The sequence below is a fragment of the Scaptodrosophila lebanonensis genome, unplaced genomic scaffold, assembly GCF_003285725.1.
Source record: "Scaptodrosophila lebanonensis strain 11010-0011.00,11010-0021.00 unplaced genomic scaffold, SlebRS2 tig00000061-arrow-pilon, whole genome shotgun sequence".
In the NCBI taxonomy this organism is placed as follows: domain Eukaryota; kingdom Metazoa; phylum Arthropoda; class Insecta; order Diptera; family Drosophilidae; genus Scaptodrosophila; species Scaptodrosophila lebanonensis.
In genome coordinates, this window is record NW_022060554.1 from 6,182,302 (window position 1) to 6,199,191 (window position 16,890).

General features: G+C 38.3%; 1 protein-coding gene across 2 annotated transcripts in view; it reads left to right on the plus strand.

Annotated features, from left to right (window-relative positions):
• LOC115624519 (zinc finger protein jing) overlaps positions 1–16,890 on the plus strand; it is a 209,351-nt gene that overhangs the window by 179,920 nt on the left and 12,541 nt on the right. The gene's annotated exons all lie outside the window — the stretch shown is intronic.

Here is a 16,890-nt window from a genome sequence, read left to right on the forward strand (position 1 = left end):
TTGTAATTTTTATGCGCACACAAACAGCATCTTGCCTGTTTTGGGCAATCCTTAACTTTGTGTCCACTCTCTCCGCATTTCATGCATAGGTCTTTACGGTCCGGTCCTTCACAATCCCTTTGAAAATGACCAATACCAAAGCATTTAAAGCACCGGAGGATATCAATACATGGTTTAACGCGGCATCGCGTCCACCCAACTTTTATCCTCTGCTCCCTTAGGATTTTGGCTGCATTCTCCGTCGATAGAGTGACAAAAGCGCGTCTTTGTTCTGAGCTGTTCACACCAGTCATGCGCACCCGGATGTCTTGGTCAGTATCGTCAATTATCTTTCTGATGGCGGACTCGACTTCCCCTTCTTCAGTGAGGCTATCTAGGTCCCGTATCTCTATAATAAGCCATGTTAATAATAATAATAATAATAATAATAATAATAATAATAATAATAATAATAATAATAATAATAATAATAATAATAATAATAATAATAATAATAATAATAATAATAATAATAATACAAGTAAGGTATAGATGTACTGTGCCAAAAGCCTCAGAGCATCACGGAGTCAACTACTCTTAATTGGAGTATGTATTTCACTTATGGTTTTTATGTGCTAATCAGTGTTCGAAGCTAACAGCTTAGTGCGCAAATCTTAGCACAGACTTTAAATGAATGTCGTTCTATTGTAGTACACACGTATTTTTCAATTACACAAATGTTCTTAATATCTCTAAAACAAATCTGTCAGCCCAATCATATAGGCCAACGTAGAATATTTCACACCGAATGCCGAAGCAGGAATAAACTCCCACCAGCAATAAAACTTAAAGCAAACACAGCAATTGTGGTTACTAGAACATGAATCACAACCCACCGTCCCACCGCCCAGTACCTCGACCTCGGCAGACTGAATGGAAGCTATGACAAGAGACAGTTGGGGCAGCAAATGTATCTACAAGCTGCACGACAGCAGCAATAACTACAACGAGGCAGAAATGCAAGCATTCTGCCGCACTTCGACAAAAGACGATTAAATTATGAGCAATTTTTCAAGTGCCAGAGCACTTTTGGGCTTTGGCTAAAGATTTTTCCTAAATTGATTTTAAATAAATTAAAACGTAAATATTGACAATGTGCAGGTGTGAAGTTTGCAACCATTCCCCATCCCCCAATCCTTGAATAGTTCGTCTGCCCGGGGTCTTGGGGGAATTAATGCACGTACCTCGTCTCAAGACAGAAACTATTAAGGGAAATTTAGAGAATTGCAAAGATGCATTTGAGTGCCAAGATGTAGCTTTTAAATTCTGAATTTTATTGCGCAAAACTACTGAAGTAGTTGAACCAAGTGCTATTTGAGTAATAACACGATTTATTTATTTATTTATTAAATACTAAAGCTAAAACTTACAACTAACCAGGATCTTGAGCTATTACAATGAAAGAAAGAGTATGTACAAGTAATAAAAATGGAAACAGAGTATGTAGTTTTGATATACAGAATTAAAGAAATTAAACAATATTTGTTATCTAATATTTATATTTAGTAAGTAGCGGCATAACTTAATGAGTAAGACTTAAATTTTATCATAAATTTGAGCTTTTTGGAAGTATTTAAATATTAATTTTATATTCTCAATAGAAAGTGAGCTGAAGAAGTGTGCTGAATCAGCATTTCCAAATGTAAATTTTCTTAAAACAGAGGTGGTACATGTACCAATAATTTGTTTCATGTCAACGGAAGGTGTATTACATAAGGGGCATTGGTTAATATGTTGCTTGTCTATGTAGTGGATATGAGTAATAACTATGTGACCTAGCCAAATTCTAACAAATTTAGTTCGGTCTATTCTACTGAGTTGGCCTTTAGTAATATTTCTGAAGAAATCAAATGTGGATATTGCATTTGGGTTGAGATTTTTGTACCAACTGGAAGCAAATTTGGTTCATTCGAATTGCTTTTGAGCTACAATAATTTTGAGGAAGTGTTTAATATCAGAACTATTGTGGTGAAGTGTCGATTTTGGCTTTACAGTCGGCATTGTCATTGCCTTTAATTTTAGAGTGATAACAAGTTAAACGCAGTCGAACAAGCCTAATTCTACGTTCCCTATAGCTGAATATTCGAGCTATCTGTGAAAGAGACATATCGTGTTTTGATATTGTCTTGACCCAAGATAACCCATACACCCCAACTTTTTATTAGCGCTAGCAAAAGAATTACATAATTTTCACAACCATTTGTAGATCAAACATTATTATTTAAACATTAAAAAATACCAATGTATGGTACCAGCAGTATGTTTTACTGTCAATAATTGCAAGTTTTACATAAAGAAAACATATTTTTTCCAAAGCTCTTCAATATTTCATTCCTTCTATAGACCCCAAATGAATTTGTCGTCTTGTGTCATTCTCGAAATATTTTCATTTATGCCAATTATTATTTTTCACATTCTAAATAAAAACATTTCTGCATAGCCGAAGGAGAAAATGGGCTGAGACTACTGAAACAAAAAAGCGAGCCATTTACAGTCCACTACAATATAATTTTGAGAGAGATATCGTAACTCTTGTCTTGCAGTTTTAACTTTAGCACCTGGCCCTTCACCCATGCAGCAGCTGTCTCTCTGTTCTCCTCTCACTCCGGCCTGTACCCCGGACAAGACACAATGATAAATCTTTTTTTTATGACCACTGCTCGTTCATCAGACGCCGCTGGCTCATCTTCAACGCCTCTCAAGATGCCGCTGTGCATTTTGGGCAAATTCGTAAATTTCAATGTAATTTTATGATTATGGCCGCACACATTTTGATTGATACTTTAGCACTACTTAAAGGAGATCGACCCACAAGCACCCCCTCAACCTCACCATCACGCTCTCTGGCGCTGCCCCCACATAGCACGACCCTTTGCGATTGAATTTTGTGTAAAGGCCGCTGCTGATGATAATGGGGACGACGATAATGAGGTTCGTGGAGCTGATGGGTCCGCCACTGCGCTTTGTTCCACCGAAATTCAATTTTCAACAGAAATGCATTTCGTTTTTAGCTTTACGCAATAAAAATCCATTCATCATTCATCTTTGGGCCAGCAGAGTTACTCGTACACTTACACAGAGCGAAAAAAAAATATAAAACTTCCTGCTGCGTACAAATTTTTAACGCTTGCGGCTACAAAGTGGCGCTCATTATACAAGGCAGCTAGGTGGTGGGGGCGGGGGCAGCTCTGACAGGCGGCAGCAATGTCCGGCTGCCGAATGCCAAATGCCGACTGCCACTTGTCGCTGTGCCCCGCGCCCTACTCCGCGCTCATTTCGTATGCCGTTAGGCGGCGCAGTGTAATTATTCAATACATTTTACGTGCGCTGCATGCCAAAGCTCCTCACACACACACACACACGCACACACACTTACTCTAGCCCATGTCCACGCCCACGGCTATGCCTGTGCGTCCTCGTGTGTGTGTGCGTGTGTGTGCGTGTTTGCTCTCCAGTTTAACTTCATTTGAAAATGTGCAGAATGTGTCGCTGCCCTGCTCTATTGCCTCCCCAGTTTTCTGCTTTCCCCATTTCCACTTTGCTTCCATGCCGTTCAACGTACTTTTGCAATTTATTAAACATTTTATTGTACCCCGAGGCACAGTTGCTAAAAGTAAAATACCGCACAATATGGTATGCAAACAAAACAAACTTTTGGTCAAATAGAAAGTCTGTCTAAGAAACAACAACGGACAGACAATTAAAGGTAACAGCAATGGACGAAGCACGTATCTTCCTGCCAGCAAAAATACGCGTATGTATGCATTTACGCCTAGAAGTCCTGATATGGACTTCCTCGATAATGGATAGATGAAGGGAACCTTGACCAGTGCAAAAACTCCTTTATTACGCATCACTTTTATTTAGAACCTGACACTTCCTTCAACTCAATTCCCTGAACTAAAGTTTAAAAATGTCGGACAATTTGTACCCACGGTCTGGAGTTACAAACTTTCTCATATACATGTTAACTGGTGGAATCCAATCAATCCAACAATATTCCAAAATGTAATCTCGATTGTGTAGGCCAATATAAAGATATAAAAAACACATATGAACAAAGTTCGGTAGTTTTTGAAGGTAAAGGTGCGCATTAGGGTGTTAAATATATACAGGGTGGTCCATATACATGGTTTCTTTTAAGCACCTCTGAAAAGAGAGCTTAGGCGGTCTTTGATTGATGGCGAGGCATGCCACAATCGATCTTTTGCGCGCCAAAATCGGCAATCGTTATTCAGCGGCTCGGCGATGTCAATTGGCCACTCGGAGCTGCTATTCAGTCTCTTAAGGCAAATATCAAAGATATAGTGAGATAGAGCCACAAACCGTAACCAAGGTCTTGGAAAACTGGATTAACAGGATGCGCTACTGCTCTTTCAAATATACCGAAAAAATCTATTTTTTTTAATGGACCACCATATAGTGTGGTTTCTTTACAGAGAAACCTTTTCGTTAGGAAAACCACCTAGTGTGGCTTACCCTATTTCTACCTAGAGTTGGGTAGTACCGGAATGCGGATTCGGGCATCTCAGGCTTAAGTGATTTTAGGGTGAAATCTTTATGGGATTATGCTGTTATTCTTATTAAGTTCTGGCCAGATTACCTCCACAAAGAAAGTTAAAAGTAAGTACATATGTTTACAATAATTATAGAAAATAAAAAAAATTAAGATAATTAAAAAAAAAATTTTTTGATTGATTTAACCTTTTTCGGTATTCGAACTCACGTAAAGGGTGTATAATTGCACATTTACATAGCAATTCCGTCTGTGTGCGTCTATGTATGCCTATGCGCATCAATTCGTGTCTGTGTAAGCATTTTCGCAGTCAACCAAACAGCAACATCAACAACAGCCGCGGGCAGCGCTTGAGCAGCGCTTGAGCATCGCTGCAGCAGCAAATATATTTATGGCTATAACTTCTTGTTAAACTGGGGGTATTTCCAAAATTTTAGTTCGAAATTCCAAGAATTACGGGAGTTAGAAAAAATTTGCATGGGAGAGGGGGGAAGGAGGGAAATTCCAAAATACACATTTTCTGCGTATTCACATAAGGCATCTTGGACTAAAATTTGGTGTCCGTAGGTTTTATAGTCTCCGAGATATAGGCGAGTATACGAATGGAAAATCGGGAAAACCTTCATAGGGGGGAAGTGGGGGGAAAATCAAAAAAATAAAACAAACTCGTATAGAATACACACATAAGGCATCTTTGTGCAAAATTTGGTGTCTCTATCTCTTGTAGTCTTTGAGATCTAGGTGATCATACGGACGGACAGACGAACGGACAGACAGACAGACAGGGCTAAATCGACTCCTCTTGTCATGCTGATCAAGAATATATATACTTTATGGGGTCTGCCACGCCTCCTTCTGCCTGTTACATTTTTCAGCTCGCGCAAACCTAATATACTCTTGTACATTTCATGTACAGAGTATAATAACAAGTGCAAAAGGTTACAAGAAAAACAAAAACAAATGCAACAAGAAACAAGAGAGAACGCTACAGTCGAGCAAGCCCGACAGTGTAATACCCTGTACCCAGGTAAACTTCCGTCACTGAGTTATATGCGCCCATAGCAGCAGCAAAAAGAGGAAGAAGAAGAGCGAACTTGTTGCTGCAGTTTGTGGAGGTTGTACTGGCGAGAATTTGTTTCGCTAATAACTTTTCTTAGAATTGACCGAATTAAATAAAATGAACAACAGTAGACAATTATATATAAATTATGTGTGCAAAGTTTGGTTTAGGTAGCATTTGAAATGTGGACGCTATTGACGAAATTCTGTAGCGGGGGAAGGGGGTGAAGATTCCAAAAAATAAAATAAACTCGTCCTTACTCGGACCTAGGAGAATCTGGATGCCAACTTTGGTTATTCTAGCTTTTATAGTTTCTGAGATCCTCGCGTTCATCCAGACGGACAGACGGACGGACGGACGGACATGTCTAGATCGATTTCTCTCGTCATGCTGATTCAGAATATATATACTTTATGGGGTCGGAGATGCTTCCTTCTGTATGTTACATACTTTGCACAAACCTAATATACCCTTTTTACCCTACGGGTACAGGGTATAAAAAGTAAATGACTGTAAGTGGATTTAGGTCATTTGCTTAGAAAATTCAATAACGCATACTTAGACGAATAGCGGTTGTGTTCAGATTAGTCAACAAATGCGTTATGGCAACGCAACTAAATAAATAGGTGAACGTACCCCGGCCACGAGTGTGCCTTGGTCAGGTCAGACATAGCATGGCATGTCTTCTAACTCGGCTGCTGTGCCATCCACTGTTTTGTATGGCTTGCTTTTAAATTTGGTTGACTGAAATAGGTTTTCATAGTTATCCACAAAAAGTCGACGTGAGAGTTGAAAGTTGAAAGAAAAAACATAAACATGTCTCTATATAAACTATAAAGCACCCAAAATTGCTAGCTTTTCCATAGAACATCCAACTATTAATCGGACTATTAGCATTCGCTTTTTTTGACCGCTAATTTTCACTATTTGGAGGTCGATTTATCCGATTTACTTTTCAACCTCTTCGCTGCATCATTTAGTAAGTTCTAATTTAAACTCAACAATGCGACTTGCATTGAGCCTGCATCGGAAAAGAAGCCTAGTGTTTTCTTACAGGCACTTAAAAACAATAAAGTTGGCAAATATATTTTATAACATTTCCTTGCAGTTTTCATCAAAACATGTTTCTGTTTGTAAATTATAGATAGATAGATATGTAAGTATGTGCATTATGAAGACTCCTTGCTTCATTAAATGCAATTAATTTATTTTTTTTACTTATTTTAGGATCATTACCGATTAAGTCAAATATACAGTACAAAACACCATACATACGAGTATGAGCCAAAATTGTTGTTATATATTTTCTTTAGTGTGCAAAAGGATCCTTTGAAAATGTTACGACTTTATTATCAACTCTTAAGCCATTCGCTTGTCAATATAATCATTTCCTACATGGTTTGACATTTCTTCTACTATTATGTTCCACTTCATATTTAAAAAGCCATTGAACGCTTAAAGCTAGTCAGTCAGTGCTCATTTCAACACACCCTCAAGTAGTCATCATATCATATGATGGAAGCGAAGCTCTGTTGCTTCACTTGCTCCGCCAGTTGCCATCACACAGACACAGACACACACACATAAGTCAAGATTCAACTGTCCTGCCCCTTAGCAGCACTTGCAGACCCAACGAGAAGGAACTGAAAGTAGGTCTTCCGGGCGAGTGGACTCATTGTGCGGATCTGTATGCTCTATACTGTCTCTGGACCCTTCCACCATCCACCATCCAGCACCCCAATTACAACACGCTAAACAATAAAGAAAATAATAATAAAAGTCTAGCACCATAAGTACACAGACGGGCACAGACACACATACTTATATTCATATTTATGTATGTGCACTCGTATGTGTGTGTGTGTGAATGTGTACAGCAGAACAACCCTCTCTAATGAAGCTACACTTCTTTTTCTCGCACTCATCTGTTTGCCAACAAATGTTACTGAGCCTGGCCGGGATTAGCACCGGAGCCATAGCCATGGTCCATGGACATTCATTAGGCGCGGGCAATAAAAGGCAACCTGCTGGCAAGCATCGCGCTTGAAAGGTATTTACCTATTTGTAACATTTAGCGAGTGCTCACAGGACATGACTGACTGGTTGGGCAAACACTTGACGTACATAGCATAAATGGTTGGCACATACACTATATACATATGTACATATGTATGTAAGTACATACATAGGTATGGTATACACATAGTAGTGTATTATTGTTGAATGCCGATTTTCAATATTTACAAATATACTCGTGGGCATTTTCTATTAGCTTTAAAATACACACACACACACACACATGGTAAGCACACGGATACATACGTACGTACATACGAGTATAGTATATGTACGTACTACTCGTAATATACTCGTATGTCGCTCCGTGTTTGTTGGGAACAAATAGGCACTCAGTCAGTCACTCACTCACTCAGGCACATCTGCAGCCTGCAGGGCCTCCTTGTATTTGAAAGCCGTCTGCACTATCGCCGCAATCTACTCCAAAAGGTTGAAAGTACATTATAACTTAATTGGGACGGAATACGAAACATAAATCTAAGAACATATCCTAGCATTTCATTTCAGATATCAAAAAAGACTTAAATCAAACAAAGCTCAATACTTAAAAGGAGAACACCTTTAAAAATATCTAGATCGATATATCTTTATACCCTGTGGGTATATTAGTTTTGTGCAAGTGCACATGGAACACACAGAAGGAGGCTTGGTAGACCCCACAAAGTATATATATTCTTGATCAGCATGACAAGCCGAGTCGATATAGCCATTTCCGTCTGTCCGTCTGTCTGTCCGTCTGTCTGTCTGTATGAACGCAAGGATCTCCGAAAGTATAAGAGCTAGAATAACCAAACTTGGTATACAGATTCTCCTGAGCCCGAGAAAGGACGAGTTTGTTCATTTTTTCATTCGTTCATTGATCCACCCCCCCACTTCCCCCCTATTAACGATTTTCTATAACTCCCGTAATTCTTGGATTTTTGAACTAAAATTTGGTAGTCACATTAGGTTAGTGATTATATATCCCTATACCAAGTTTCATTATGATAGAATGATCGGAAAGTTATAGCCATATATCCAGGCCCAATGCACACATACATACATATGTACAAGTACACAAACACGCATAAGGCACGATTCTGATGTAAATGTAAATGTATGTATGCATTCATGGAATATTTTATATTTAATTTAGTTAATTAATTAAATTAATTTAGTTAATAAATTTAATTTAATTAATTTAATTACTTTTTTGTGGGGTGGTACAGGGCATTTAAGAGTTGAGCCTGCTCGACTTTAGCATTCCTTTCTTGTTTAGTTCTGGTTAATACATACATATGTATGTACATATGTACTTTGTTTATGGTGAGGGTTATGCTTCCTTCGGCCTGTTACATACTTTGCACCAATGTCACAAACCCTTTCTACGGTTCGAGTACAACATATTGCAATCCCGGGTTTATTTTTGTCCTGCAACTATTTTGTGAAACTACGCCAATAAATTTTGTTGTAAATGTAATAGTTGCATTTCGCGTTCTTTCTTCTAATGCGATCGAAATAAGTAAATAGAATAAACACTTTCTGGCCCACAAAATATATTTGTTTTTCAATTCTTCTTATTACTACATTTCAACTTCAATGTTCTCCATCGATGTAAGGCCACTTAAAACAGTACCACTAGGTTTTCCCGTTACAACAAAATAAAACAAGAGAGAACGCTACAGTCGAGCAAGCCCGACAGTGTAATACCCTGTACCCAGGTAAACTTCCGTCACTGAGTTATATGCGCCCATAGCAGCAGCATAAAGAGGAAGAAGAAGAGCGAACTTGTTGCTGCAGTTTGGGGGGGTTGTACTGGTGAGAATTTGTTTTGCTAATAACTTTTCTTAGAATTGACCGAATTTGATAAAACAACAGTAGATAATTGTATAGAAATTATGTGTGCAAAGTTTGGTTTAGGTAGCATTTGAAATGTGGACGCTATTGACGAAATTCTGTAGCGGGGGAAGGGGGGGGAAATTAAAAAAAAAAAAAAAAACTCGTCCTTACTCGGACCTAGGAGAATCTGGATGCCAACTTTGGTTATTCTAGCTTTTATAGTTTCCGAGATCCTTGCGTTCATCCAGACGGACGGACAGACGGACGGACAGACGGACAGACGGACGGACATGTCTAGATCGATTTCTCTCGTCATGCTGATCAAGAATATATATACTTTATGGGGTCGGAGATGCTTCCTTCTGTATGTTACATACTTTGCACAAACCTAATATACCCTTTTTACCCTACGGGTACAGGGTATAAAAATAGGACAACTTAGTCATTTCTAACGTTGGGAAACAATTTTAATATTTGGACCAGATGGCTACCGTTATTATTATCGTAATAAAAGGAGTCTTAAGAAAGTTCACATGTCGAGAAACTTTCATAGGACACTTAATGATTTGGGGAGCGTTCGGCTAAAGGGGCAGTCTCAAAGAGTTTACGCAAAAGCAAAGCAGTGCACCAATTAAAAATAATTAAGAGAAGCGATTATTCTACAATGCGACATAACAGATGGCGCACCCTGTAGAATGGAGCACATTGCTGTTCAATAAAAAAGGATGCTCAATTTAAGCAATGTTGATAGTTTGAAGCGCTTTATAAACTCTTCGTTGAATGGACACTCAATACTATTGACCTATTTACTTTTTTCGATGGAAAGCATTTTTATAGCCTGTACCCAAAGGGTGAAAGGCTATACTAGTTTTGTGCGCATGTATGTAACACACAGAAGGAGGCGTGGCAGTAGTATATATATTCTTGATCAGGATGAGGAGCCGAGTGGATATAGCCTTGTCCGTCCGTCCGTCTGTCTGTCCGTCTGTCCGTATGAACGCAAGGATCTCAGAAAGTATAAGAGCTAGAATAACCAAACTTGGTTTCCATATTCTCCTAAGACCGAGAAAGTACGAGTTTGAGTTTTTTTTCGATGCACCCCCCCACTCCCGCGCAATTCATGTTTTTGTCCATAACTTCCATAATTTTTAGATTTTCGAACCCAAAATTGGCATATACCTCCAGTTGGTTATGAGTTCGTATGCCAAGTTTCATTATGGTAGGTCAATTCTGAAGAAAGTTATAGCCATAAGTAAAACCGCTGCTCATGCGCTGCCTGCAGCTCTGTCGGCAGCACTGCCCGCAGATGTTGTTGTTGTTGCTGCTTTGGTTCAACTTTGTGCTGCATACATACACGCATATAAACACGCATAGGTACGTGATGTAAATGTATGCTGTTAAAACTGAACATAAACATGTATTCTAATTTAATTTAATTAATTAATTAATTCATTCATTTTTTTAATAATTTAATTTTTTTTTAATTTTTATTTTTTTAATTTTTCTTTTTTGTGGAGAGTACAGGCTATTTTACTGTCGGGCTTGCTCGACTGTAGCGTTCTATCTTGTTTTTATAATAATCACCCACGGGACTTTTTTGAATACTGCCACAAAACTTGATCAAAATTGGTTGAGCTGTTTCGGAAATGTACAAGGTTTAGGGGTGCGCGAGCTAAAAAATGTAACAGGCAGAAGGACGCGTGGCAGACCCCACAAAGTATATATATTCTTAATCAGCATGACAAGACGAGTCGATCTAGCCTCTTCTGTCTATCTGTCCGTCCATTTCATTACCTAGATCTCAGAGACTATAAGAGAAAGACATACCAAATTTTGCACAAAGATGCCTTATGTGTGTACTCTACATGGGTTTGTTTTATTTTTTTGATTTTCACTTCCCCACTTCGGATTTTCAGAAACGCCTTATAATCACCTTTATCTCAGAGAGTATATGACCTAGGGATGCCACATTTTATTTCAAGATGCCTTACGTGAATACGCAGAATATGTGTATTTTGGAATTTCCCTCTCTCCCCCCTCTCCTTCGTAATAATCAATTTTCCATAACTCCCATAATTCTTGAAAATGTTCAGTAAAATTTGACAAATACCTTCAGTTAGTGATTAAGGGTTCGTAAGTCAAGTTTCATTATAATAGGCTGATTTAGCAGGAAGTTATAGCCATATACATAATATCAGGCCAATCAGTGCCCACAGCTGTTGCTTTTGTTGCTGCTTTGTATAGGCACACGAGACATACACAGACACACACAAACACTCATACATACGCATAGATTACCTACAAAGGACAAATTTGACTTTGGGCATAAAATAAATAGTGGCCGACCACAATAACTGATTTTATAATTAACTAGAACTTAGCAATCAACAAATTTAATTAAAAATTTTAACAAATATTCACAATATATACATATACGTTAGTAACATACTTACATACATACATATGTATGTATATGTACAGTTTTAATTTAAATCGGGATTGTCTCTTTATGAGTGCCTATGTACGTGTATGTGTGCAGTACAGAGTTGTATTTCTTAACAATTAACGAATAACAATGAAACTTAAAATCACTTAACATAAGCAGTAACTCAACGTCAAATTTGATTCGATTTGATGAATTTCTAAAATTACGGGAGTAATGGAAAATCAATAGTAGTGCGGGAATAAAACACACGTTTCTCCTTTTTCGGACTGAGGAATCTATACACCAAGTTGGGATAAACGGATATAGCTATATCGACTAGTCTTTTCTACTGATCAAGAATATACAATGTATGTCTGCGGCTGGTCTGCGTCGGCTCCTTCTGGTGTTACTAACGTTTTCGCAAAACTAGTATAAGCTTGTAGCCTTTCGGTTCAGGGTATAATTATAATCTTCGAAATTTTACTCTGAAGGCAACGGACAGATAATTCCTATTCGGTACTTTTATAAAGATAGCCATTTTTCAAATAAGGAAAAAAAACACATTTTTATTTTTATTGCACAAATATTAGCTTTGAATACTTGTAAATGTGTAAATAAATGCTTGATACGAAAAATCGCAACTATAAACTATAGTATTTATATGATTAATTACTTGTAGGATCGACAATGAACGTATTTGTAAGTGTATATTTTGTTTCTATGTACATACATATATATTTATTCACATATGTACGTATTGTGTGTATTCCAGCTAAATGTCATTTAGAGAGTACACAACGTCTCTGGGGTTAAGCTTTGACTTGACAACGTCTTGTGCTCCTCTAGGGCTGCCGCGCCGCGTTGACAACATTTTTATTTTATTTTCATTGCTTTCACTACACTTTCAGCGACAAATGCACTTTATTTCTTCTATTTGTCAAGCCAACAAGAAGAGCAGCGACAGCGGCTGCGGCACAACGCCAACGTCAACGACGACGACAGCGTCAAAGGCGACTTCAGCGTAGTCGGAAAAGAGACAGGCAGCGAGGCAAGCAGCGAATCAAGCCAGCAGCGAGGCAATTGCGATTGATAAGGGTTTTCAATATTTGTCTGCTCGGGCGGTTGTCGGCAGTTTGTTGTTGTTGTCGTTCTTTGCTGTTGCTGTTGTTACCACACACAATGACATGTCAAACGTCAGATGAATGTATATACTTGTATGCACATATGTGTGTGTGTACATGTATTGGTGTGTGTGTGCGCGCGTATGACACGCTGTGCTTTGGCCACATGCTGAGACACCGGGTGTTAATTAAATGAATTTTACCGTAATTAAAATGCAAACAGGCAGCGATTGGATTTAAAATAGTTGCCAAAGCGTAGAAATTCTTATAAATCAAAGCCAATGGGGCGCAACCCTAATCAAAGCTAAAGTAATAGGCCTGGCCTCTATAATTCATCTGCTTTAGTGAGCGGCACAATTGACAAGGCGTAAACACATATCGAAATAACGGTCTATGCATGCTAATCGGAGGCTTTCTGTTGCACGCCAAAACTCCTTAAATTATGCCGCGCATAAATCAAAAATTGACACATAAACAAATATCAATAAACACCATAAACTAAGTAGTATGCGTGAATTTGGGGATCAGGCTTGCTGTCAATTTGTTTGGAGATTTTGTTGTTTGGAAAATATACAAATAAAACTGATCCATCACAAAGGCAATTTGTGATAAAAGGGAATTTATTATAAGGTTTTTATTCGATTTATATCGGTACATTGAATGCATTTAGAATACCGACAATTTACGAGTACCTGATCTGCTTCGATGTCAAAAGAGTCTTCAGTTTAAAAAGTTTCAGTGTTCAAAATTTATGGCAGAACACTTAAGGACATCATTGTAATTCACCTAGTTAATCAGTCATAATTCATTTTATTTTCAATTAATAATTTGTGTTACATTGAATATATACATACAAATGTATGTACAACCAAATGTATTTGATTTATTTCCATTAGTTGTTGAAAATCTTTGAAAGATGGATTCTGGAATAATCAAATTCCAGATTTAAAAATGTAATTTCACATGTTAATGAAATACATTGAAAATATAAAAAATTTGAATGAATAAATTAAATATTCTATTTACTAACCTCTATTCGGTTATATATAGTAAAATTGATGGCAATTTAAGAAAAGTCATTTAATATTGTTTAAGAATTGTCGTAGAATCTTAAAGAAAATATTTAAATTTTTTTATTAAAACATGTATGTAAACTTATCTGCATTCAGTGTTTGACCTAATAAAACAAAATTATGGAATAAAATAAATGCATAAATAAGTAAGGATCCCAAAAGGCCGCAAAACATAAGACTCTGAAAATCGCAACAAAAATGAACTGCAATTACAAGTCGAAGTCCTCACCGATAGGCCGTCCATTAGCTAAAAGGGTCGGGATACGGCAGCAGAACCAGGACTCATTACAAGCCAGGAAGTGGCTCGTTCGGCAGAGCCGTACTATATTTATGAGACATTTGCAAAGATTTATGCAGCAAATTAAATATTTTTTGACGCGCCCCCAATGAAAGCGTGCGAGCGACTCAGTTCGTAAGTGAGTTGGCGACTGAGGGAGTTGGCGACAAGAAAAACGTCTAAATAATTAGATAAACATTTGGGATAAGCAGAGAAAAGTAAAAAGACAGACAGACAGACGGACAGACGGTCAGTGACAAGATGAAGAAAGGCGATGAGGCAGAGGCAGAAAAGTAATGCTAAAGTTGGTCGTTCGTGTGAGTGGGGGGATAAGTACGTGACCATAACATGAACTCGTGCGGCCCCGAGTCCCCTCATCCACACATACACACGCAAACACACGTTTTTCGGGTTCAAAGTGGAGAGACATACAAACAGGAAATATTTAACGTGCCAACAACAAAAGTGAAATATAAATAAAAATAATAATAATGGGCAGAATGTAGGGAAGCCAAGAGACCGAGGGTTGGTGGCACAAAGAAACGAAGCTAAATCTGTATACGTGTGTGTGTGTGTGTGTGTGTGTGTGTGTGTTTGCGTACATGTATTGTATATGTGCGTGTACGTATGTGTGTGGGTGCAGACTGCGGTCGTGTGCCGAAGTCACACGAGTGGCAGCAGCAACAACAAAATGTTCGGCGGCAATACTCGTTATAAGGGCCGACGATTCGTCTGCTCAAATTGTTGTTGCTGTTGCATGTGCAGCCAGCCAGTTGCCGTTAGAATATCCCAAAGGGCTCTCATACAGGGAAATTCTCAGAGCAGCTGCGAAAGAGAGCGAGCGTGTGAGAGAAAACAACAGCAAAGACCGTTGCTGTGGCCGGTTGCGCGGAATTTTTGAATTCTATAAATCAGTCAGCCATTTTCTCTTTGACGCGACGGACGCGGCCTGCAGCTTGCAACGTACGAAGAACGCACGCATCGGTTGGATTTTTTTAATTTGCTTGTGAGCGCTGCGTTGCGTGAGTGAGAGCGTGTGTGTGCGTAAAGTGTGAACGTGTAGCAAGTGTTGATAGAAGAAATAATGAAATGTCTTGAATAAATGTGTTTAATAATACAAAAATTACTAAATCTGCATATACATACAGACATTCTAAGAAGAATGGCAGACGTGTAAAAATAAAAGGCCCATCAAAATATATATGTACCTTTGTGCATATGCATGTGTTTGTATAAAACAATTAAGTTACAGTTCGTGCTGCTGCTGCTGCCGTCCGCGTGCGACATCTCTGCTGCCGCTGATACGCTTTGGATATACGACGACGTCTACAATACTAACATTAAATGTTAGTATACCCACACAAGCTTACAATATTACCTTATAAATACAACCACATATACAAACATACATTGTATGTTGTATGTATCGCATAATAAATAAATAAATATGTATACATAAGAGACTGTGTGCGTGTGAGTGTGTCGAGAAGATGCGCCTTCCTGCCTTCAGCCAGCCAGTGTTAAAAATAAAAGTAATCAAGAGCAACGTTGACTGCGGCAGCGACGACGCTGTCGACGCCAGCAGCGACATAATCGCCGCCGTCGCGTGCATTGCTCCCGCACCCTCAAATGCGCTGCGCATGCTTCTCTGTTCGTGCAGTGTAGTGTATTGTTGTAAACTATTACAGCATAGTTTACATCACATGTTAAATAACTGTTAACAATGTGGAGGAGCTGCAGAACGATGTTGTCGTTACTGACGTTTTGGCGTTTGTTTTTGTTTGCCCACGCAAATATGCAATGTTTTTTTGCTAGATCCGCGTACGCGCCTCTCGTTCCGTTTCCTCACTTTTCATTCATGCCTTGTAAATGAAGCGTGCTCAATTGTGATTCTGGGTGGTGGTGGTGGTGGTGGTGATTGTAGTGTTGGTGGTGGATGGGTGGAAGGTGTCGGATACACACACATACAGGGAACTTATTGCGGAAGTGGAAGTTGCAAGGCAAATGCTGCCATTGTGTGTGTGCGTGTGTGTATCTAATGGGATTTTCTAATAAAATTTAAATTGTTACCGCTTTTTTCTGTTTTTCCTGCTAAGCGCCCTATGAATTTAACATGAAGTGCATACATGAGTGAGTGTTTTGATAGATAAAATAAAGTGCTTAAGTTGAATAAAAATGTAAATAACAAATTTATAAATAATACCAATCAATAAATAGTTTCAAACCTGCAGTATATTAACAGTCAAAACTTTTATAAAAACTAAACACGCTGAAGCTATAAAAACCTTTTGTAAAATTACTTGGAAACAATAATACAATAGTTTTTTAACACAAATGCATTTTATAAAGTATCTCGGCGAACAGCTATTTACCGTTATTGTAATAAATAAAGCAGCCTAATTTTGAAGAATCTTAAAGAAGCATATGCACGTTGGTAGATAAATCTGACAACAAAAAACCTCTTACATTTTTTAAGTCAGTGCTC